Here is a 25,013-nt window from a genome sequence, read left to right on the forward strand (position 1 = left end):
GCACCGTTCTTCAGCGCCTTAGAGAGAATAATATCTATGCCAAGCTGGAGAAATGTTCCTTTGAATGTCCTGAGGTCCGGTTTCTGGGATGTTTTGTTTCTAGTTTGGGTCTTCGCATGGATCCCGGAAAGGTCTCGGCCATTACCAACTGGCCCCTTTCTGCTAGCCTCAAGGCCACACAGTGCTTTCTTGGCTTCACAAATTATTATAGGCAGTTCATAAGAAATTACTCTTCCATTGCCGCGCCTATTATCGCTTTAACCAAGAAGGGTGCGAATGCCAAAGACTGGCCTCCCGAGGCTGTCTCTGCGTTTCACGATCTGAAACAGGCCTTTGTTTCTGGACCTCTCTTGAGGAGACCAAATCCTGGGGACCCATTTTTTATTGAAATAAACGCTTCTTCGAGGGGGTGGGAGCTGTGCTTCTTCAGTTCTTTAAGAAGAGACGTCAACCATGTGCGTTCTTCTCCAAAAAATTTTCTCAGGCAGAGAGAAATTATGCCATTGGTGATCGGGAACTTCTCGCAATTAAATTGGCGTTGGAAGAGTGGTGTCATCTCTTGGAGGGTTCCCCTCACTCCATTACGATCTTTACTGATCACAAGAATCTACAATACCTACAGAATGCCAAACGTCTGAACCCCAGACAGGTCAGGTGGAGTCTCTTCTTTTCTCGTTTTAAATTCACGATTACGTACAAACCTGGTTCCTGCAACAGTCGGGCTGATGCGCTCTCTAGGTCATTTGACACTTTGGACGAGGAGTCCACCCCTGATCCTGAGCCGATCATTCCGACCTCATGCATTGTTGCCCATTCTACCACCCTGGAATCAAAAATTCCTCCTGGCAAGACCTTTGTTCCCACGGAGCTAAGAGCTAAGATCCTTCGTTGGGGACATGATTCCAAGGTGGCAGGTCATGTGGGTTCCTCCGATCCTTCCTGCTCATCAGTCGTCTCTACTGGTGGCCTAACCTCCGCTCGGATGTTAAAGAGTACGTTAAGGTTTGTCATGTCTGTGCTCAGTCTAAATCTTCCACACTAGCCCCTGCTGGTCTTCTCATGCCCTTGCCCATTCCTAAGGAGCCCTGGTCTCACATCGCCATGGATTTTATCACTGATCTTCCACTGTCGAAGAATAATACAGCCATTTGGGTGGTAATCGATCAGTTCTCCAAGATGGCTGATTTTGTTTCTCTTCCTGGTCTCCCTTCTGCCTCTGCCTTGGTTCCCATTTTCTTACGAGAGATTTTCCGCCTTCATGGTGTTCCTTCCCATGTCCTTTCGGACAGGGGTGTTCAGTTTACGTCCCGTTTTTGGAGAACCTTTTGCAAATCCCTCAACATTACCTTGGATTTTACCTCTTCTTACCATCCCCAATCCAATGGCCAGACTGAGAGGGTTAATCAGGAGTTGGAGATCTTTCTCCGTACCTTGGTCTCGGCTCATCACGATGATTGGGCATCACTACTTCCGTGGGCAGAGTTCTCCCACAATAATCATGTCAACGTCAGTTCTCAGAAAACACCCTTTATCACTGTTTATGGAAGACATCCTCAACTCCCTCTTCCTATGACCTGTTCTTCCGACATTCCAGCCTTGGCTACTGTTCAGGAATCATTCAATTCCATGTGGGCTGACGTTCATGATTCCCTCCAGAAAGCTGCCAACAAATTCAAGAGTTTTGCTGACCGTCGCAGGCGTAAGCCGCCTCCTCTTCAGCCAGGAGACAAAGTCTGGCTCTCCACCAGGAACATCAAACTCGGGGTTCCTTCTCTCGAATTTGCCCCAAGATTCATTGGTCCGTACACCATAACTTCTAAACTGAATCCGGTTTGTTTCAAGCTCCAGATTCCCAAAAGCCTCAAAATCTCTAACTCCTTCCATGTTGCCCTTCTGAAGCCTTTAGTCCTCAATAAGTTCTCTAGTCCTCTCTCTAACGCAGCGCCGGTCTCTGAGGATAATCAGGAGTATGAGGTTAGCCAAATTTTGGATTCCCGACTCTGTAGAGGCATTCTCCAGTACCTCGTGCATTGAAAGGGGTTTGGTCCCGAGGAGAGGTCGTGGATCAAGGCTTCTGAGGTCTTTGCACCTCGTCTGTTGAGGAAGTTTCATTTGAAGTTCCCCTCTAAACCTGGTCCCAGGCGGGGAAGGGGGAGGCCTCGTAAGAGGGGGGGTACTGTCATGGTTATGCAATAGAGGTTGTTCGTCAGCTTACCTGTCTCCATGTGTTTATCTCCAAAGACCAGCTGTCTCTCACCTGACTGCTTTTATTAACTCTCCTCTAGCATAGCTCCACCCTAGCTCCTATCAGAGAACTCTATATTAACCTTGGCACTGCAGGTCAGCCCTGCTGATCAACCTTTGTGTGTTTGGCTTCCTGTTCCTGCTTGCCGTGTACTCTACGTTTATTTATGTTACCGACCTTGGCGTGTTTTATACTATTCCTGTCTGCTCGTTACCCTGACCTTTGGCGCGTCCCCGACTATCCCTGTTTGCCTGTGACCCTGAACCTTGGCGTGTACTCTGTTGTCCTTGTCTGCTTGTGGCCCTGACCTTGGCTTATTCCTTTACTATTCCTATCCTTCTGTTGCCTACTGCGGGTGTGAGCTGGGGGACCCTGGGGGTCACGACCTGGAGCCAGTTGCAGCCCAGTCCATCCTCACCACTAGAGGCTCTGGTGAACACCTGCTGGCTCTTAGACTCCGCGCCCCAGGGAATCCTACACTCTAACCCCGGTGGGATCCGTGATGGTGTTCCAGCGGTCCTGCCTTCCTTATACCCAGACTCCCATCCGCAGCAGTCAGCCGTAGGGTCCACTGCCTTGCAGTGCACTCCTGATCCCAACGGTGTGCATCTGTCACCTACCCTCAAGGTGACCTGACACCAGGCAATTATAATATCAACTAACTGTTGGTTTGGTTTGGTTCCAGTTGAACAAATAGAACATTAGTGTGATATAAAGGATGTTCGAAAGAATTGAAAATATAAAAATGTAGCCTATTGTTTTAACCGCTTGCAGACTGCCGCACACAGATGTACGTCGGGACAATGGCACAGGCAGGCAAATGGGTGTAGGGGTATGTCCCTTTAAATTTGGTGCCTTTCGGGTGTGCGCGCGCCACGGGAGTGTGCCCACGGGTCCCAGGAACTCGATGTTCTCCGGCGGCCCACAATTGCGGTGTGGAGCGGTAAAACGGGGGAGTGCCTATGTAAACAAGGCATTTCCCCATTCTGCCTTGTATAGATGTCATGTCCTAGGTAGTCCCTCCCCCCACAGTTAGAATCACTCCCTAGGACATACCTAACCCCTTCATCACCCCCTAGTGGTTAACCCCTTCCCTGTCAGTGTGTCAAGGACATGCCAGGACAGAACGGGGGTACGTGCTTGCATGCATGTGCACGCGCATTCCTGTTCAGGCTGAACAACAGCGCCTGGTTGCCCAGGTGTGCCAGTGTGCGCCTCAGGTGCACCAACGCATGCAACAGTTGCGCGTGCACGTTAGCGCTGCTTGGCGCCAATAGGCCTTCAAAGGAACAGCAGCTGCACTTGTGCAGTGCTGTTTGATCTGCAGCTCTGTGCCTAGTAATCTGTGTTCTGCCAGCTGATCATCTGTACCGACCCGGCTTGACTGACCTACCCGTTATCTCCTATCCCGACCCCGGATTGCCTGACTCTGCTAATACCTCCTGCTTGTTACCCATTTCCAGACCTCTGCCTGTTTATCCGACCCTGCTTCAGCCTGCTGCATTACCTACCTGATTACCTGCTCTGACCTGGCTTGTCTGACTCCTCTACTGCCTGCTGTCTAGCTCTGTGTATGCCTGCACTCACCCGGCTTGTCTCACCCAGCTCCAGCCTGCTGTTGATCCTGCATCCACCAGCTCATCAGGTCGCTGACCTGTTCCTGCTTCTGCTGTCATCTGCAGTTCCAACCATCCCTGGAGGGTCATCATCCTGCTGCTGCGCCAGCCGCTACAACTTTCACAGGCACTCCTACCCCACTGCGCTCACGAGACTACTGTCCCCATTCCAGTGGCTCCTGAACCAGGGATGTAAGAGAGGTCTCATCCTACAAGTCAGGCTCTACTACGAGGTACATAACACAGTGTCATTTACACAGTAATCAGTGCATCTTTATAGCACCGATCGCTGTATAAATGACAATGGTCCCAAAATAGTGTCAAAGGTGCCGATGTGTCCGCCATAATGTCGCAGTCACGATAAATATCGCAGATCACCGCCATTACTAATAAAAAAAAATGAATAATAAAAATGCCATAAACCTATCCCTATTTTGTAGACGCTATAACTTTTGCGCAAACCAATCAATATACGCTTATTGTGATTTTTTTCACCAAAAATATGTAGAAGAATAAATATCAGCCTAAACTGAGGAAAAAAAAAATGTTTTATATATTTTTGGGGGATATTTATTATAGCAAAAAGTAAAAAATATTGCGTTCTTTTTTAAAATTGTCGTTCATCTTTTTGTTTATAGCGCAAAAAATAAAAACCGCAGAGGTGATCAAATACCACCAAAAGAAAGCTCTATTTGTGGGAAAAAAAGGACGTCAATTTTGTTTGGGTACAATGTTGCACGACCGCGCAATTGTTAGTTCTCTGGTCAGGAAAGGGGTAAAATCTTCCAGGGCTGAAGTGGTTAAAGAACCACAATCTAATATAAATGTTTTAAAGATGCAGCTGAAAATGTTAACATTATGTGTATATTGAGCAAGAATAAGTACACCAACAGTTGATGGTTTGAGTGACTGGATAATAAAATTTTAAGCAGAGTGGATTCATTTAGGTTATCATTAATTTGTTTTGGAATATTTCACAACAATGCATTAGTAAATAAATTAGTTGACGGATATTACCCAATAAATGTTTATGTTTTAAACAGATCTACTAATGAAAATTATTTTATTAATCTCACCAGAGGTCAAAAACCACCTGGCTGGAAGAGTGGTGCAAGTAAATGAGTACAGCGTATGGAGTTACACTGAGAAGAGCGATACTGAGAAAAAGCAGATTTGTCTGTTGCAGATGCTCTCGGCAGAAATGTGATCAAAGACATGTTCATGGATAAGCTAACCAAAGAAATATCAAGCATGAGTAGCTGCCAATTCATGTACAGCACCTGGAGATACAAGGATCAATATTGGGCGGAGGCACATCATTTATAATAGTACTCTTTTACCTATGCACCGAGTTGTAAGCCCTGACAGTATCTTTTTGCTTCACATATGTGACATTCATTAAACTTGTCTTCTGTATATTTGTAAAAAAAATGTAATAAATGACACATGCACAGTTAATAAAAAGTCCACAATAAATAGCCCAGTGCGGGATATACCAGCAAATCACTCTGAAAGATAAGTGAAAGTAATCAGTGCATAAGATTATAGTAATAAATGTCTATGCATTATGAATGTCTATAATTATCATTTAAGCAACAGTTCATAAGAATGGTTATTTCAGCGAATAATGTGCTTGTATGGATGGCCTATGACTGATGGTTTACTCATGAGTTCTGGTCTCAATTCAGATTTATGTCTACAACATATTATATGCATATATGTCACTATAGTGTTTTATGAATCTCATAAAGATACTTATAGCAACTTTATGGTTGGTTGGCAGAGGAAAATCTTTAATAATAACGATTATTCCAGTTATTGGAGCTTGTTAAATAGATTTGTCATTGGCCTGTTAAATCATTTCATGTTAAATATCACAAGCACTTCACTTTTCAACTGCACATTTGCAGACATTGAATCCATTGTTATGTATATAAATTCAAACGGTATTTTGCAGTAATTATTTTTGGAAGACTCCCTTGGCCAACCAAAAAGCATATTTAATATTTAGTCAATAGGTACTGTGTCCAATCAACAGGTGGTAGGAATACCAATTCTTTCATTCCCCAATTTATTTGTTGCACCTGCTGCTATAACATAACAAATGCAATTGGCCTTGTGGTAAGTGATTGTGGCTTCACATGCACCCAATTCAGCACATCTGTGTCATGAATTCAAATGTGCTGAGGAGTGTAGTTTTGCTAAAACAGCTACCAGTTAGCAAAGTGGAAGAGTACAGATATGGAGGAGGCAGATATGTAGGAAGAGGGAAGTCTGTATTCAAGGTTAGGTCATAAGATAAGCTTTCATACATCTGCTGAGGTGGACAGCAATTTACAACCTTTACAAATATCCTATCTTTCTATCCTATTATACTTCCCCTTATATGCATATTGTTTTCATGTTGTATTCCCAAACAACAAGCCTACAATGGTTGTGAAATGATTTTAACAGAGATGTAAGTCTATTGATTTGTAAAAAGTCAAATCCAATTTCCAACCTCTCTAACGTAGAGAGTGTAAATATACTTAGTTGTTCTAAATGTATGGCCTTAACTGTAATGCCGCGCACACACGAGCGGACTTTTCGACCGGACTGGTCCGACGGACCGAGTCTGGCGGACAATCCGAACGTGTGTGGGCTTCATCGGACCTGCAGCGGACTTTTTCGGTCGAAAACCTGATGGACTTTAGATTTGGAACATGTTTCAAATCTTTACGTCGGAACTCCGCCGGACCCAGTTCCTATAGAAAAGTCCGCTCGTCTGTATGCTAGTCCGACGGACAAAAAACTACGCTAGGGCAGCTATTGGCTACTGGCAATCATTTTCCTTATTTTAGTCCGATTGTACGTCATCACGTAGAAATCCGTCGGACTTTGGTGTGATTGTGTGTAGGCAATCCGTTCATTCGGAGAGTCCGTTGGAAGTCCGTTGAAAGTCCGTCGGATAGTCGGTCGAAAAGTCTGCTCGTGTGTATTAGAGCCCCCTTTTCATAATAGAATGCTGTTTCTTTGGCATGTATATTTGTAAAACATCAAATTGTATAAGGAATTTTCCAACATACAGGTATTGATGAGTAATTACTACAAGGACGCCGTTTCATCGCACTAAATCACTGTTTCATCATATACAAACATACCGTGTATGCTGTAACATATGTATTTTTCATATGAAATGACATGAAACCTGCCAGGACATACCATTGATATTTGTTTAAATATAAATGCTGCCAAAGAATTTCAATCACACAGGTCTTATAGGTGTCTACACCCCATAATTGTCCATACTGTGACAATAAGTAGGGCGTTATCTCTCAAAGCTGAATAGCAGTAAAAAACTCAACACAGGTTCAAATCCTTACCCACGCTATCTAAAATGGAAACAAGAAAAGGTTTTGGCCGGATATACATTTTAACCACTTTAACTCCGGAAGGTTTTACACCCTTCATGACCAGGCCATTTTTAACTGGTAATTGCACAGTCATGCAATGCTTTACCCAAACAAAATTTATATAATTTTTTTCACATAAATAGAGATTTCTTTTGGTGGTATTTGATCACCACTGGGTTTATTTTTCATTATATATATATATATATATATATATATATATATATATATATATATATATATATATATATATATATATATATATATATATATATAGTGGTAGCACTCTCGCCTAGCAGTAAGAAGGGTTGCTGGTTCGAATCCCAACCACGACACTACCTGCCTGGAGTTTGCATGTTCTCCCTGTGCCTGGGTTTCCTCCGGGTACTCCGGTTTCCTCCCACACTCCAAAGACATGCTGGTAGGTTAATTGGATCCTGTCTAAATTGTCCCTAGTATGTATGAATGTGTGTTAGGGACCTTAGATTGTAAGCTCCTTGAGGGTAGGGACTGATGTGAATGTACAATGTATATGTAAAGCGCTGCGTAAATTGACGGCGCTATATAAGTACCTGAAATAATAATAATAATAATTATATATATATATATATATATTACTTTTATAGGTAAAGGATAAGTCATATGTTGATGAAAAATCCTTTATTTTGTTGTCAGTGTAACTCCAAATTCATTATCTTCCTAAATATACCTGCTGGCTCTTAAATTTTTCCACTCCTGCAATAGAAATTGTAGGAGAGATGCAAAAGGTGGAACATTTTTCACTCTGAGGTAGGTGTGAAAGGCTAAATTGATTTGCATCACCTCTGAGCATCACTGAGCCGCCAATCTCTTTCACAACTTAATGTCTTTATATCTGCTTAAAGAGGAACCTAGCTGGGTCTGCAAAAAGGAAAATTTAGCAGCTACAATTACTGTAGGTGCTGACTTTTACAAAGCAGGTACTTATCAGTCAATGGTGTCCAACACAGTCATCATATAACCTGAAATCTTCAGCTCGTCCTGCTCCATCATCTTGGATTCTTCCTGATCAGTCACAGCTGGTTAACCAAAGCGCATGCACAAGATGTGCACATTAGACTCTCCTGAAGCCTCCTGAAATGTGTGATATATCTCAGGAGGATGCAGGTAGGAAGGGGGAGGGGCAGACCCAACAATTGTCATCCTGCTCAGGTGAGGAATAGTGAAGTGGAAGAAATTACCTATCCAAAAGAAAGAGTTTACAAATTTGTTAAAGATAAGGGGGGCTGGATAATGCAATCTATAAAAGGAGAGTGATGGTCTACTTTAACATAAATCAGGCAGAGATTACCAGTGTTGATGAGATTTAAGTGAAATTTGAATAACCTAGCACATTTCTAAGATAACAAAGCTGAACAGCAAATAACTCATTATGTCTGCAAGTACCTGTTTTGGTCCTCGAACTGATCTTTGTTTTCCTTGGGTGCCCTTGGCCCATGCTGTTCATGTCGCATCAGCTTATGCCCAAGTAAGATTAAGCCTTGTCGCTGACAATCAACTGTCACATACCAGACCCTCTTCTGTTCTGAAGATCTTCCTCTCAACAGTTGAAATACATGCACCAAAGTACCCTTTTTTGTACCTCTGTAATCTTGGTTAAGAGTTTTGGGGCTCCACGTCCCTAACTTAATGGTTTAAACCTACTCCCAAAGTCTTATTCCACTGCCCCATCCATAGATTGTCCACTAATGATCAGTAACATTGCTTACATGTAGTGAAGGGGATAGCGATTAACCCTGGGGCTGGGTTTAGTCCAAGGGTTGAGGATATTGAAACCTTAGTGACTAAGTGAAACCTGCTAAAGAGGGGAAAACAGTAGAATCCAATGCTAGATTTTTACTTTGCACATTCACTTTACGCGATGTATAATCTATCTTATAAGTAATGTGGGATCCACAATAAATACATCTAATCACCTCTAATAATCAGAAAGACTCTACTTATGTAAGAAGAATGGAAACAGACGCTCGTTGACTCATGTGCTATATGATACCTGCAGGGCAGTGTGTCATTAAACTTATTCAGCTTCATTTCCTAAGAAATGGTATGTGCGACATAATTGAAGGAATTACTTGAGTCATCAGAACAAGTGCTTTCCTTTGTGACAGATTCCTTCTAAGTATCAATAACAAACTAAAACAGGACACAAAGGACATGCAGGCTACCTAAAGTGATTGTAAGGGTTTGTTTTTGTTTTTTTTAATTAGCAAACATATACTTACCTCCACTGTGCAGCTCATTTTGCACAGAGTGGCCCTGAAACCTTGTCTTCTGGGGCCCCCGTGCGGCTCTTGCGGCTCCTCCCCACATCATATAACCCCTTAGGAGAAGCACTCTCCTGAGGGGCTTACCTTGCGGGCGCGCTCCCGAGTCCAGCATTCGGCGTCCATAGCTGCCGAATGTATGACTCGGCCCCGCCCCCCGGGCGCCCATGTCATTGGATTTGATTGACAGCAGCAGGAGCCAATGACTGCGCTGCTATCAATCTATCCAATCAAGAGCCGAGAACCCCGGGCAGAGAGACAGTGTATTCCCGCTGGGTCAAGTTCCAGGGCTCAGGTAAGTAAAACGGGGGGGGCTGGGGGGCCGGTCACCACCAGGTGTTTTTTCACCTTAATGCATATGATGCATTAAGGTGAAAAAAACACGAAGGTTTACAACCTCTTTAAGTATAAGGGATTGTTATACGGCAGCTTAAAGTAAGCATGCTGCAAACCTGGGCAATTCAAAATGGGAATATGGTGGAAAAATGATGTAGTCTGTCATTGCTGACCTTTTCTTTTTGAGGGTGTAGGCTCCCTGGATGTCACGCTGATCTAATTGCTCCATTTTTTTCTCAGCCACTGACCTGGAACAAGTTAAGAGAAAAGGAATTTTGACATTACCCACTTGCTGACCTCCCTGTACTGCTACATACTGCTAGTTTTACTGCTACAGAGCGACAGCTCTGCACCAGATCACATATATATATGTGATCCTGCACTTCCGCCTCACAGCAGAAGCCAATCTGCGGATGCTGGGCACTCAATGTGCATTGGATGCTGGGGAACCACCGATCATCGGGCAGAGAGTCAGAACAGAGCTCTGTCTATGTAAACAAGGCAGATCTCCGTTCTGACAGGGGGGAAGGGATGGATTTTGTGTTCCTGCAAATCAGGGACTAAAATACATCTCTTCCCCTAGTAAAAGCAACAGTGCACCAAAACACTGGCTAGGCGCTCAGTTAATACTTTGATTGCCCTAGATGTTTAACCCCATCCCAGGCAGTGACATTAGTACAGTGACAGTGCATATTTTTAGCACTGCTTACTGTATTAGTGCTACTGGTTCTCGCAAAGTGTCAGAAGTGTCAGTTAGTGTCCGGTTGTCTACTGCAATATTGCAGTTCTGATATGAGTCGCTGATCGCAGCCATTACTCGCCGCGAGATCACATTTACCGGTGGCGGGAGAGGGCCCCCCTCCAGCCGCAATCCGGTGCCCTCCACCACTTACCGGAGCCGACGGCAGCGGCGGAGGTGATCGCGTCTGTCCCCTGGGCTGACATGGAGACGAGTGAGGGGAAGATGGCCCCCACCTGTCTCCATGACACTGCAGGGCGGAAGCGACTTCAAAACATCACTTCCGTCCATAGCTCTTAAAGGGACATTTTATTTATTTATTTATTTTTTAAATGACATTTTTTTTTTTTATTATTGCATTTTAGTGTAAATATGAGATCTGAGGTCTTTTTAACCCCAGATCTCATATTTAAGAGATCCTGTCATGCTTTTTTTCTATTACAAGGGATGTTTACATTCCTTGTAATAGGAACGAAAGTGACACATTTTTTTTTTTAAACAGTGTAAAAATAAAAAGTAAAAGGTAAAATAAATAAGAAAAAAAAAATTTAAACGCACCCCCTCCGCGCCCGCATATGAAAACAGTGTTCAAACCACACACGTTAGGTATCGCCACGAACAGTAGAGCGAGAGCAATAATTCTAGCCCTAGACCTCCTCTGTAGCGCAAAACATGCAACCGGTAGAATTTTTTAAATGTCGCCTATGGAGATTTTTAAGGGTAAAAGTTTGTCGCCATTCCACGAGCGGGCGCAATTTTGAAGCATGACATGTTGGGTATCAATTTACTCGGCGTAACATTATCTTTCACAATATAAAAAAAATTGGGCTAACTTTACCGTTGTCTTATTTTTTAACTCAAAAAAGTTGATTTTTTCAAAAAAAAATTCCCTATATCTCCAGATTGACTAATAGTTATGACATGCCATTTCACTTAAAGTTTCTTCCGCTTCATCATTGTTCTCAGTTTGAACTGTCCAGTTTTGTGACAGGTTTATTTTAATAAAGTAATTCTTTACGTCTAAATAAAAATCCATTCTTTTTGGGTTGCTTAGACATCTCATGGAATATTAGTATTTTTATTAGTATTTAAAAATGCAGGGTGTAATTCCAGCACAGCTTCCTTTCCCCTGTGTCACTCCGAGCTTCCTCTGAGGAGGTGTCACACAGTGCTCTTGTTTAAACATCTAAGGTCAGAATAAATAAAGACAGAGAGCTTCTTCCTGATGTCTGACTCATTCATTCACTCCAGCCTTCAGGATGCCAAGCCCCAGTTTCAGACTAGTAAAGAAAATATGTGAACCATTCAGTACTTTGTGTGGTACATGAGGCTTGTGAGAGCTGCTCTCAGTCTTTTATTTACATTTGGAAAACATTTTTGTTATGATTGAAGTGTTCCAGATGAATGATTGCTAAGGCTATTTACAGCTTTAGAAATGTAGATTTTTACTAAAATTACTAAAACATTCTTAAAAAGTGTTATTTCCTTTTGGAAATTGTATGATTCATTTTAATGATTCTTGAAGTAAATGGCAGCCGAAAGTAGAATCATATATGAAGAGAAAAAAAAAATCCATTGAGAATTTGATTTTGATTTGTATATACATTGATATACGTTGTGTGTGTGTGCGTTGTGCATGTTCGTTTACATGCATGCAGTCAACAGAAAACAGCTTCACTTCCATCGCGTTACTTTGGCATTTTTCTCTTTCACTTGGCACATCCACTTGAGCAGTGAGTGATCTGTAACCAGGTGTAACTGCGTTATCAAGAGGTGGTACCTTAGGTACTCCAAGACCCACTTGATGGCCAGGCACTCCTGCTCCACTATACAGTAAAACTTTGGATTGCGAGTAACTTGGTCTGAAAGTGCTTTACAAGATGAGCAACATTTAAAAAAAAATTTAACTTGATAAATGAGCAAGGTATTGCAATACGAGTAGCGTCACGTCACGTCACAACTAAGTATAAGGCTCCATTTACACTGTCACGACTTGGGATCCGACTTGTGAGACCCCAAGTCTCGTGACATGTGAAATCAATTTTTAGTCAATGAGAGCTGTCTTAATTGGCACTACTGAAGTCGCTTCAATTTTAGAAAAGCTTCCTGTACTACTTCAAGGCGACTTCTATCCGACTTCCGGACTTCTATCCGTGCCCATAGACTTTAATAGAAGTTGCCTCCAAGTCAGATCTTTATCTTAATTGATGTGATTTGGATCCGACATTACAGGAAGATTAGCAAAGATACACCACCACAGGATGGTACTGTGGGTGTATAAATAATGGTAGAAGGTGCCATGTCCTAGTAACTAGGTTAATTGTGTTGAAGAGGGATCATGATTCCATGATTCCTCTTCAATACAATTACAGGAAGATTACCTAGGCAATGTGAACCGCCCCTCTTCTCCTTTATACTTTGTAGCTCCTGAAGTGCAGGTTAATTTGTTTTATTTTTACAGTACACTTTATACATTATTTTGTATTGCTGTAATCATTTTTATATGTATAAATTGTTGTGGAACGAATCATCTGAGTTTCCATTATTTCTTTTGGGGAAATTCGCTTTGATTTACGAGTGCTTTGGATTACAGGAACAAATTATGCTCACAATCCAAGGTTTAACTGTGTTATAATTCTTTTCTGCAGGGTTCAAATGCTTTTGAGTTTACTACCCGAGTGAGGACTATGCCTAAACCCAAACTCAAGGCATTTGTTTCAACCCAAAATTCTCTTTTGAAAACAGAAGGAATACTGTTTTTATACACAATCCAAGTTTCAGTTACTGAAAACAGTTGTGGACACTGTGTCCTTGGTTAGGTCTGTCAAGGAAGCCACAGGTTTGTCTTCTGCTTACCTGGCTAGAGCACTTTATAGTTTACCTCCCTAACTTGTGAGAAGCAGAAACCTACTAGCGAGACAAGACTCCATGTTGAAGAGATTCCCTTAACCGCAGGACTACAAGAGTTGGGACAGCTAAGTGGGTCTGCAGAGGACTGACAGAGCTGAGTCAACCAGAGAGTCCAGGAGGGAGATCTGTAAGTCTTTAGTTGGAGAGCCTGGGGTGCTGGGAGCCACTATCCTGAGACCAAGAGTGCGCAAATACAGCTAGGTGCCATAGGTAAAGGCTAAGTGAGCCTGATGAACCTGTGGTCTGGGGGACCAGTGTAAAGGTGTAAAGGACAGTGGCACTGCTGACAGAAGAGCCAGGTGGCTCTGCATTTTCTGTTTTTGTTGTTGCTGAGTGAAGCTTTAACCCCTGCATGGGCAAAAAATGCTAACCACATTGGGTCTAATCATCCCATATCACAAAAGGAAAAAAAGGCCAAAAAGAAAAAAAAAGAAAAAAAAGAAAAAAAACAAATTTTTTCTTTTTTGTTATAAACTTTTGAAAATAATCTTTCTTCATGACTTTAGACCAAATGTATTGTGCTATATTTCTTTGGTAAAAAATAACTCAAATCAGTGCATATTATTTAGTCTTTGTGAAAGTTATAGAGTCTACAAGCAATGGTATACACAGTATATTTGAAAATTGATCAATCCTGATGTACTCACTGCCTATCTCCTTTTTTGAGACCCTAAAATGCCAGGATAGTTGAAATACCCCAAAATGAAGTAGACAGTCAAAGGTATTAAGTAAGAGGCATAGCGAGTTTTTTGAAGTTGTAATTTTTTTGTCACATTTTTTTGTAAAATTAATAAATTCAATTAATTTTTTTTTTCCTTCACAATGTTGTAATTTTAACAAGTTATTTCTCACACACAGCATACTTACAATTACACCCAAAAACATATTCTGCTATGCCACCTGAGTATGGGGATACCACATTTGTGAGATGTTTTCACAGCCTAGATGTAAAGAGGGTCCCAAAATCCAAGGAGCACCTTTCGGCTTTCAACGAGCATAAATTACGTGTCTAATTTCCTGACTACCTATCATATTTCTTTAGTCTCTGAAGTACCAGGACATGAAAAACACCCAGAAAATGACCAGATTTGGGAAAGCATGCACCCAAGGTATTTTCTGAAAGGCAAAATGATATTTTTTTGCCACACATTTTTGGAAAATGCAGGAAAGAAAATGAAAATGTATTTTTTACACAAAACTGTAAATAAATTATGTGGACCAGTGTACGGCCATGTTTATTTAAAATAGTGACAGCGAGTTTAGGGAGAAGATCCGAGGCTTGCTGTCACTAGAAGCTGCGGATCGGGAGCAGCTGCAGGAGTGGGAACATGTTACATGTCCCACCCTAAAAACAGGTGGAATATGTAACATGTTCGCAAAGGTGAACTTATCCTTTAAGGCTTGTTCACACCTGAGGTTAGGGGGTGGTAAAACCTTGTGTTTGAGCTGTAGTTTTACCACCCTTAACTATCCTCTTTAGTTGCAGAGGCAGTGGTTGGGGGTGTAGACATGCTGTGGCTGTAATGCTTCGCTTTGCAGCTGTGGCCGGAATTATACCCCCTGTACGCCTGTCGATCACAACCCACTCAAGTGAATATGGGTGCTTGTGCAGGGTCCAAGGCATTAAAGTAAGTGGTGAGGTGGCGATACAATGTCTCCTCACTACCTGTTAAATACTTTCTGAAGTATGATCCCAACATGGATTGCTCTTCAGAGAGCATCGCACATGTGACTGAGTCATTATGGTGACACTGGGACTGCTGTGGTGGTGATCAGGAACACTGGGACTGGTGTGGCAGGGATCAGGCACACTGTGACTGGTGCGGGGGTGATTAGGTATGTGGTGACTGGTGCAGGAGTGATTAAGGACACTGTACTGCTGTGGCTGTGATCAGAGACAATGGCAGACAGCACTTAAAGTGATATTAGAGCAGCCAGACATTGTACATGATCATCGTCACAGCAGGACACCATAGTGACTCTGCACATGCTCTGGTGACAATATGTAAAAAAAAATCTTTTTGCAATTTTTTTTTTTTTTTTACATATTGTAACAAAAGCAGTGCAGTGTCAACATGGTGACTCTGTACTGTTTTGGGCAGTAGTTCTTTTTTGTTTTTATATTGTGATTGCTTACACAGTCATGCAGCCATTGTTTACTACTGTGATCAATGTGATTGGTCACAGCAATCACATGGTACAGGGCCAATTTCATTGGTCCTGTACCATGTGATTGTTGTGACCAATCACAGGCCGATGCTTGTTCTGCCAGGCATTCATATATAGTGAAGCAGTTAATCGAATTCCTTTGTGGTGATGCTTCTTATCTTATTGCTTATCTTTTTCACAATATCCAGCAGGCCGCTGGGCCATCTACCATACAGCAGCTGGAAGGGGAAAAAAATATTGGTAAACCGGGGGACCTCGCATATAGTGAACATGAGATAGGGTAGAGGACAATCCCAGTCTAACCCATCTTTGTCAATTACTATACGCAACATGCTTTTAGTAGTTGTTAAACTGCTTCACCAACCTGTCATTTTTTTTGGATGGTACATAGAGGTTCCTAACTGTTTAACCTCCAGCAAAAGTGATTAGGATCAAATAGTTATGTATACATGACTCATTCATCACTTTTGACTGTCCATTGATCGGTAAGAATCTCTTTTGCTATTCCAGTGTGGGTGAACAGATATTTCTATTGGGACGCATAATCCAAAATAACAATATACTAGTGGCCCCCAGTGGACTTTATCAGGGGTCTGACCAAGCCCTTTGCAATTCTTTCAAAAAGCACCTCTATAATGGGCAGGTGTACAAAGGGGCCACAATACTAGGGCAGTGAAACAGTTTTGTTTTTTGTTTTTTTGCTAAATAAGACAAGTTTTGCAGAATTCTTCAGCCGCTATCCAATCCCAACCAAAAGAATCTGGGAATAATTAGTTCTTTAGTCTTTTTTCAAGCCAGATGACCACCCAAAGAATGCTAATAAACCAGCTCCAGTACCACCCTTCTGAAAAAGTGGGGTACCACAAGTTATTCTAATGTTTCACTGTTTAGTTTGGTCACATCGTATCATATTAAAAGAGGTTACCACTATCTGCCTCTGGAATTTATCTTCTTAATATTCTCCCAAGTTTTCTGGAGGATTGCAACATTTGTCAAGGCAGTACCAAAATGTTCTCTTGACACCCCTGAATCCGCAAAAAGTCTAGCATCAGATGTGGCCTGTTGCTCTTCCTAGGGCAACACATTTATGTACCAAAGGCTCAGGAGTAAGCCTGGCAAACATACCATTAACAGCATTGTCCCTGGTAACCACGTAAGGAAACACAACCATTTTGATACTATTACCCTCCTGGCAATTTGGTGTGATCGCCATCTGGGTCTCAGCATCATGAAGTACCTTTCAATGACCATTGGTAAACTTCCTGGCAATTTTTACCACACGCCATTCACAGTCAAAGGCTCACTGCCAACAGTTTATACAGGGTCAGGTGCTTAGCATTAGTGGGGTGACCCTACGGAGTCATCTCTGTCTTTAGATAGGTAAACTGGTTCTTGTGTTTCAGAAGCAGTGGTGGCTTCCAGTGCAGTGCAGTGCAGAGATAAGTCAGGGGCCAGTCCTTGATAGCATAATACTTTTCAACACCCTCCACCAGCTCCGTTGTTATTTCTCTACACCAGTGTTTCTCAACCTTTTTTCAGTCAAGGCACCCTTTAAAATTATGGACAATCTCAAGGCACCCTTTAAAATTATGGACATCCTCGAGACACCCCATTCGTGGTAAAGAGCCGCTGATTGGCTCTTTACGCCAATCTGTGATCAGCAGTGCCCGGAGGACATTACTATCACAGAGTGTGCCTCCCGTGCCCCGCTGTGGGTGCATGGTGGACGCTTCCCAGAACTGGCCGACCGTGCTGTAGCCATCATTCAGCTATAGTGCGGTCGGCAAGTGGTTGAACAAAGAAAAATATATTTCCTCTAGTAAATGTAGTTTCCACTCGTTTCCACTCGGGGTGCATTCAGGGATGCCTTGACAAAATGCCTAAACATTGTTTAAAATTGCCCAAAAATGTCAATAAACCCGCCTTTGTTTTTGTTACACAAAGCCACAGGTTTTAATTGTGCATTACAAAATTGGTCACTGTGTGAGCCAGCTGCTGCCATTCTAATAACCAATGTCATAGGTTGATAAGGAGCCTGAGAACATCCTTGTTTACCCCTGTGCCTCAGCACTGAGGTCACATTAGCAGAATGTGAGGGAGAGGAGAAATGCTGGAATACTAGTCGGTAGCAGTTCCAATGTGAAAAAAGGTATATTTGCTTTGTAAAAATAAATCACTTCCAAAGCTGGATGTCCCAATGTGTTGATGCTACTGCATTATGTAAAACTATTTGTTTATATTTTTTTTATATTTTAGAATGGGGTGTTTCGGGATTATGCATAAATGTGCCTTGATGGAAAAAAGGTTGAGAAACACTGCCATAGACTACATTAGCAGGGAAAGTGGCCAGACATTGGAAAGCTTTACAGTGTAGTTTTCTGTGGGAGGAAGCTACCCACAGTGCTGCTCCTCCTTGCTGAGTACCTCTGGACATTAGTCATCAGCTGGGTGTACCAAGTCTCTTCCTACACCAAAATATGTGGGAGTGGTATCACTGTGTGGGCAGCATAGTAAGCAGCTCGGTTACTAATGTTTACTTTATAGTGATTATTATAGAGCTGAATCACCGGTTGTAAGTTATTTAAGTGCTTTGGAGGTTACTGTGACTCATACTAGAGTCATGTGCCCTGGATCATTTGTGAATGAAATAGTATGCAAACAGTGGACATTCTAAGGCATGAAACCAAAGTCTGCTGCTGTTTTCTGACATAGAGTGCCAGGTACTTCCAAATTAGTAATGGAATAAAAAATCTTTATGTGAGATCTAAAGAAGTCAGAGGAAGTACAGAAACTCCCCGTATCCTTTTCCAGATGTTTTCTTTTTTACTATGTCTCACTCACAAATACATTGACACAGCCTATCCTGTTTTTATAACTAAATCATATATCATCAAGCACACACTTTCATTTTATAATCTGGCCTGCTCATAGGAAAAAAATCCTGCAGCTAGGATTCCAACCTTTTGGGGGTGTCTATGCAACCAGTCTTGGGGTGTCTAGGCAGCACATATTACTGTACTGAAAACTTAATGTCACTTATCAAAAGTGGGTGTGCTCCATGGTTAAAGTGCTTCTAAATGCTAGGTGGGTTTTTTTTTTACGTTAAAGTGGTATTAAATGCAAAACCAAAAGTGTAATATATTGCAGTTTACCAATTCTTAGATGTGGTGGACGCATTTGTTTGTTTGTTTTTTCCCTCTGTTTTCATCTGATGATCTGGCCAGTAACACACCTCCTGTACAGGGGCAGATCTAATCTTGGGAGGGGCACTGCCAAAATCTTTGCGGGCAATTTGTAGGGGAAATGGCTGGTGTTGGCGCTTCAATCATCATGGCACCATGGTTAATATGGTGTCAGGATGATTGAAGCGCATTATTTCTCTTATTACATTGCAATATAAAATTAAATGGTTCAACTCACCATAATGCAGAATCAGTGGGAGCCCTGAGTGTATCACTTGCCACCGTCACCTGCCTTCAGATGGGGCTTGTCACTTGCTACGTCGCCTATTAGATGCAGATTGTCACTGCCAGTGGCCAGTGACAGTGTCCCTGTTGTCCCAGAGTGAGGCCTGCATAGTAATGGCAGTTTTTTAGATGCAGAAATGCGGTGACGCAGAGAGGCGGTGAGAGACAGTGGCGTCTTCAGCTTTCATATTTAGGGGGGCACATGGGAGGACAGGGACAAAAGTAGGGGGGGCAACTATAAAATGCAATTATATATACACACGCACACATATAAATACACAGTGTCTTGAAAAAGTATTGGTGGTTGCAGCCAGGTGGAGGGGAGGACAGAGTGGGAGCAGCCAGGTGGTGGGGAGGACAGAGTGGGAGCAGCCAGGTGGAGAGGAGGACAGAGTGGGAGCAGCCAGGTGGAGAGGAGGACAGAGTGGAAGCAGCCAAGTGGAGGGGAGGACAGGGTAGATGCAGCCAGGTGGAGGGGAGGACAGGGTAGATGCAGCCAGGTGGAGGGGAGGACAGGGTGGGAGCAGCCAAGTGGAGGAAAGGGTGGATGCAGCCAGGTAGAGGGGAGGACAGGGTGGGAGCAACCAGATGGAGGGGAGGACAGGGTGGATGTAGCCAGGTGGAGGGGAGGACAGGGTGGGAGCAGCCAGATGGAGGGGAGGACAGGGTGGATGTAGCCAGGTGGAGGGGAGGACAGGGTGGGAGCAGCCAGGTGTAGAGGAGGAAAGGGTGGGAGCAGCCAGGGGGAGGGGAGGACAGGGTGGGAGCAGCAAGGTGGAGGGGAGGACAGGGTGGGAGGAGCCAGGTGGAGGGGAGAACAGGGTGGGAGCAGCCAGGTGGAGGGGAGGACACGGTAGATGCAGCCAGGTGGAGGGGAGAACAGGGTGGGAGGAGCCAGGTGGAGGGGAGAACAGGGTGGGAGCAGCCAGGTGGAGGGGAGGACAGGGTAGATGCAGCCAGGTGGAGGGGAGGACAGGGTGAGAGCAGCCAGGTGGAGGAGAGGAAAGGGTGGATGTAGCCAGTGATAAGGTCCTGTACCTTTGTGGAAGCCTGCATCCCGCCCCGCCCCCATTCCCCTCACTCCCCCCACCTGGAGGTAAGTTCTTACCATGGAGGATGATAATAGAATCACTGGCTCCCTCCACCCGACAGCCTCATGGTCCCTCTTCTCCTCTCTTCCTCTTCCCCCTCCCGCTTCCTCTCAGGGAATCATCCTGGGGCCTGCTGGTACCCAGAACGACATGTCCCATAATCCTCTAGCTGCTAGTTTCCCAGCCATCAGCCCTGAATGTAATCAATAGGAGTGCATTGCCAGGTGAATGCTTAGCTCAAGGAGGAGAAGGGGGGTGGAAATCCCCCGCAGCTGTGGCTCTGCCTGTGTCACTCCCTTCACAGAGCCTGTCAGTTTCGGCGCCGCTGCCCTGTGTCAGCAACGGCTGATGGGGGGTCAGCATCAGCACAGCCTGCTCACTATTTTCTCGGGGGGGGGGCAATTGACCCGTTGCCCCCCCTGGATCCACCCCTGCTCCTGTATTAGAGTGCCCCCACTCTGGACGAAGGAATGGAGACACATTTGCGTTTGAATGGTCTGGGTGGAGGTAGTGTTGGATGAGGGGAGCAGACTTAGATACACTAACAAAAGCTGAACTCCAGCTAATACTCTTCCTACTCAGGCCAGTTTTTAGCTTTTAGTGCTGTCACACTTTGAATGACAATTGAGCGGTCATGCAATGCTGTACCCAAATAAAATTTTTATCATTTTTTGAGACAGCTGGAGATTTCTTTTGGTGGTATTTAATCACCACTGAGTTTTACTTTTTTGGTAAACAAATGGAAAAAGACCAAGATTTAAAAAAAAAAAAAAGTTTTTCTTCTTTTCTGTTATAAAATGTAGTAAATAGGTAAGTTTTCTCCTTCACTGATGTTGACTAATGAGGCTGCACTGATGGGCACTGAGGAGGAGGCACTAATATGCAGCACTGATGGGCACTGATAGGCGGCACTGATGGGAAGCCTTTATGGGCACTGATTGGTGGCAATGATGGTAACTGATAGGCAGGACTGATGTGCACTGATAGGTGGCACTGATGAGGAGGCACTGACAGGCATCACTGGTGGGTACTGAAAGGCAGCAATGATGGGCACTAATTGGCATCACTGATGGGCACTGATTGGCTTTATTGGTGGGCATCACTGGTAGGCATCACTGGTGGGCACTGACAGGCATCGCATAGGCTCTTTACTGTGATTATCCGAGCTAAACAAACTACACCACAGATGGGCATGCACGAGGGGCTTGTTCTGAAGGACGTCATATGACATCCAGTCAGAATAGAAAAGCAACCACCGTCATTTTTCTATTGGCCAGACGGGAAGTGGTTAAAGCGGAAATTTACCATAACAACTTGATAAAAAATAATGTTCTTTAGCATCTAACATACATTCCACATTAATAATTATGCTACTAAAATGAGTGTGTGCTGTAAATTTCCTCCAACATTGCTCCTGTTTCTTTTTGCCAGAGGCTGCCATTTTGCTGAAGTCCAGAGCCCTTGAACAGCAGTAAATCATAAAGCTCTGCGCCCCCACCCCAAAGCACCTTGTCCCCATAGTGATGGGGACTACGGGGAAGAAGAAGCTGGCTACCAAGGACATTTTAAAAAGGCGAATTAATAGAAATAAGTGAACTTATTACTAGAATTACTTTTAAATAGCGTTGACAGTTTTTAGAGAGGGGGAAAGAGATGGGTCTGCTTTAACAAATAGTTTTCAAGCGACAAAACAAATTTATGGCAAGTGCACATAATAACAACATGTAGGGAATAAAATGGGTATATTAAAAAAAAACATGAAACAAGAAGCTTCTCATAGTGTAATAGACATTTTTTGATGAAGTCCCGGTGAAGAAGTGAGTCAGATGGGACTTGGAGACATGTCAGTACATGTCTAATACTGAGGGAGATCAGGATTGTGACTGTGGTCTGTTACTAGCTTGCTGAAGCTCTGTATACTGTATTATATTCTAGATGGCTTTCTGTTATATGAATGTTCCCCTGCTGTTTTACTTTTTTTTTTAATAATTAAATGATTATACTACGAGAAGCCAATTTTTTCTTTCCTGAGCATTGCACATCTGTTGGAGTAGCTGTTTGGAGCACCTCTAGTGCTATAGGAGGATGCACCATCTTTAGGGCCAGGCATGTGCAGTGCGCTCTCTGCTGTCATCTTGGATGAGATAAGCAGTTGTGAGTGAGCACACACTGCACGCATGGGGCCCCCGGGAGAAGGCTGTCGCTCCCTCCTACAGCACTAGGGGGTTTTTGTTCCAATGGCCGCTCCATCATAGTAAAAAGATGGGATGGAGCCATTTTAAACCAGTGGCAATTTTTCCGGCAGGCTTCTGTTGTCATCAATATGGCCCACAGATATGTTACAAGAGGAGGAGGCATGGTTGTAAGACCTGAATTTATAAGAAGGGGGAGTTGCAAAGGTGTAGTGTGATGGCCTAGTGGGGTGTTTTATGAAGGTGAACTAAGTTCACTTTTTTTTATTCCAACTTCCCTATGTACCAATATATCATTATGTATCTCTGTTGCAGAAAATAAAAATCTTTTATTATATTCTTGAGAGCAGGTCTTACTTCCTTGTAAAAGCGTTAGGAGGAAGTACTTCAGCAGCTGACCTCATGAACACATGCCCAGCAGCTGCCCTCACCCTCCAGGAGATTACTCCTGCCCACCTCTGTATTTACATGCAATCAATGTTAATGAGCAGCGGGGCTTTTTTTCTCAGACAATAGGTACAGGTACTTTCCCTTTCCGAGTCACCTCTTGTCTCCGCTGCCTACCCACCTCTGAGCATCGGCCCTTGGTTCCACTCCATATCTAGAGAATACATAAGCAAATATCATTTTTAGCGCTAAGTAGTTTGTATGGAATTTGCTAATGAAAGGCAGTAAAATAGGTCCCATGCAGCCAACAACAATAGACACCCTCAGCAACTGTAGATCTCCCCAGCAACAATAGATCCCTCCCAGCAACAATAGATCCGCCCAGCCACAATATATGCCTCCCAGCAACTATAGATCCCCCTAGCAACAACAGATCCCTCCCAGCAACTATAGATCCCCACAGCAACAATAGGTCCCCCCCCCCGCAGCAAAATACTCCCAGCAACAACAGACCTTCTAGTATTCATTTTAATAGACTCAGCAGCAGCCAGCGACAATAGACCATCCCTCAATAGTAGATCTCTCCCATCAACAATTGAACCCCCAGCAACAATAGATCCCCCCAGCAACAATAAAGCCCCCAGGAGCCAGCATTAATAGACCCTCCAGCACATCCCAGCATTCCTTGGCATTATATACAGTGACTTGAAAAAGTATTTATACCCCCTGAATTTTTCCACATTTTGTCATGTTACAACCAAAAACGTAAATGTATTTTATTAGGATTTTATGTGATAAACCAACCCAAAATGGCACATAATTGTGAAGTGGAAGGAAAATTATAAATGGTTTTAAAATTTTTGTAAAAATAAATATCTGATAAGTACCACACTTATTTGTATTCAGCCCCCTTTACTCTTATTCCCCTAACTAAAATCGAGTGGAACCAATTGCCTTCAGAAGTCACCTAGGTAGTAAATAGAGTCCACCTGTGTGTAATTTAATCTCAGTAAAAATACAGCTGTTCTGTGAAGCCCTCAGAGGTTTGTGAACAAACAGCATCATGAAGGCCAAAGAACACACCAAGACAGGGATAAAGGTATTTAATCCCCTGCAGATTTTTTAAGTTTGCCCACTTAAAAGAAATGAAGGGTCTATAATTTTTATCATAGGTGTATTTTAAATAATAGAGACAGAATATTAACCAAAAATCCTGAAAAAAACACATAAAACAAATGCTAAGTTGCAGTTCAGTAAGTAAAATAAGTATTCATAATAAGCATCATGTTTCCACCTCCGTGCTTGACTGTAGGGATGGTGTTCTTAGGGTCATAGTCAGCATTTTTCTTCCTCCAAACACGGCAAGTCGAGTTAATGCCAAAGAGCTCAATTTTAGTCTCATCTGACCAAAGCACTTTCTCCCAATCCTTCTCTGAATCATTTAGATGTTTATTGGCATGACTGTACATGTGCCTTCTTGAGGAGGGGGACTCATCGTGTTTGGAGGAAGAAAAATGCTGACTTTGACCCTAAGAACACCATCCCTACAGTCAAGCATGGAGATGGAAACCTTATGCTTTGTGGCTGTTTCTCTGCTAAAGGTATAGACCAACTTTACCTCATTGAGGGCCAATGGATGGGGCCATGTATTGTAAAATCTTGTATGAGAACCTTCTTCCCTGAGCCAGAACACTGAAGATGGGTCATGGATGGGTCTTTCAGCATGACAAAGACCCAAAACATACCACCAAGGCAACAAAGGAGTGGCTCAAGAAGAAGAACATTAAGGTCATGGAGTGGCCTAGTCAGACTTTAATCCTATAGAAAATTTATGGAGGGAGCTGAAACTTCAAGTTTCTAAACGACAACCAAGAAACCTTAAGGATTTAGAGATCTGTAAAAAAGAGTGGACCAAAATCCCTCCTGAGATGTGTGCAAACCTGGTCACCAACTACTAGAAACGTCTTACCTCTGTGCTTGCCAACAAGGGTTTCTCCACCAAGTACTAATGCCGCGTACACACGACTGTTTTTTCTGTCGGAATGAACTCTGATGGTTTTTTCAACGGAGTTCCGCTGAAACGGACTTGCCTACACACGATCACACCAAAGTCCAATAGTTTAGAATGCGATGAAGTACGACGGGACTAGAAAAAAGTAGTTCAATAGC

Source organism: Aquarana catesbeiana, linkage group LG03 (genome assembly GCF_042186555.1).
Source record: "Aquarana catesbeiana isolate 2022-GZ linkage group LG03, ASM4218655v1, whole genome shotgun sequence".
NCBI lineage: Eukaryota > Metazoa > Chordata > Amphibia > Anura > Ranidae > Aquarana > Aquarana catesbeiana.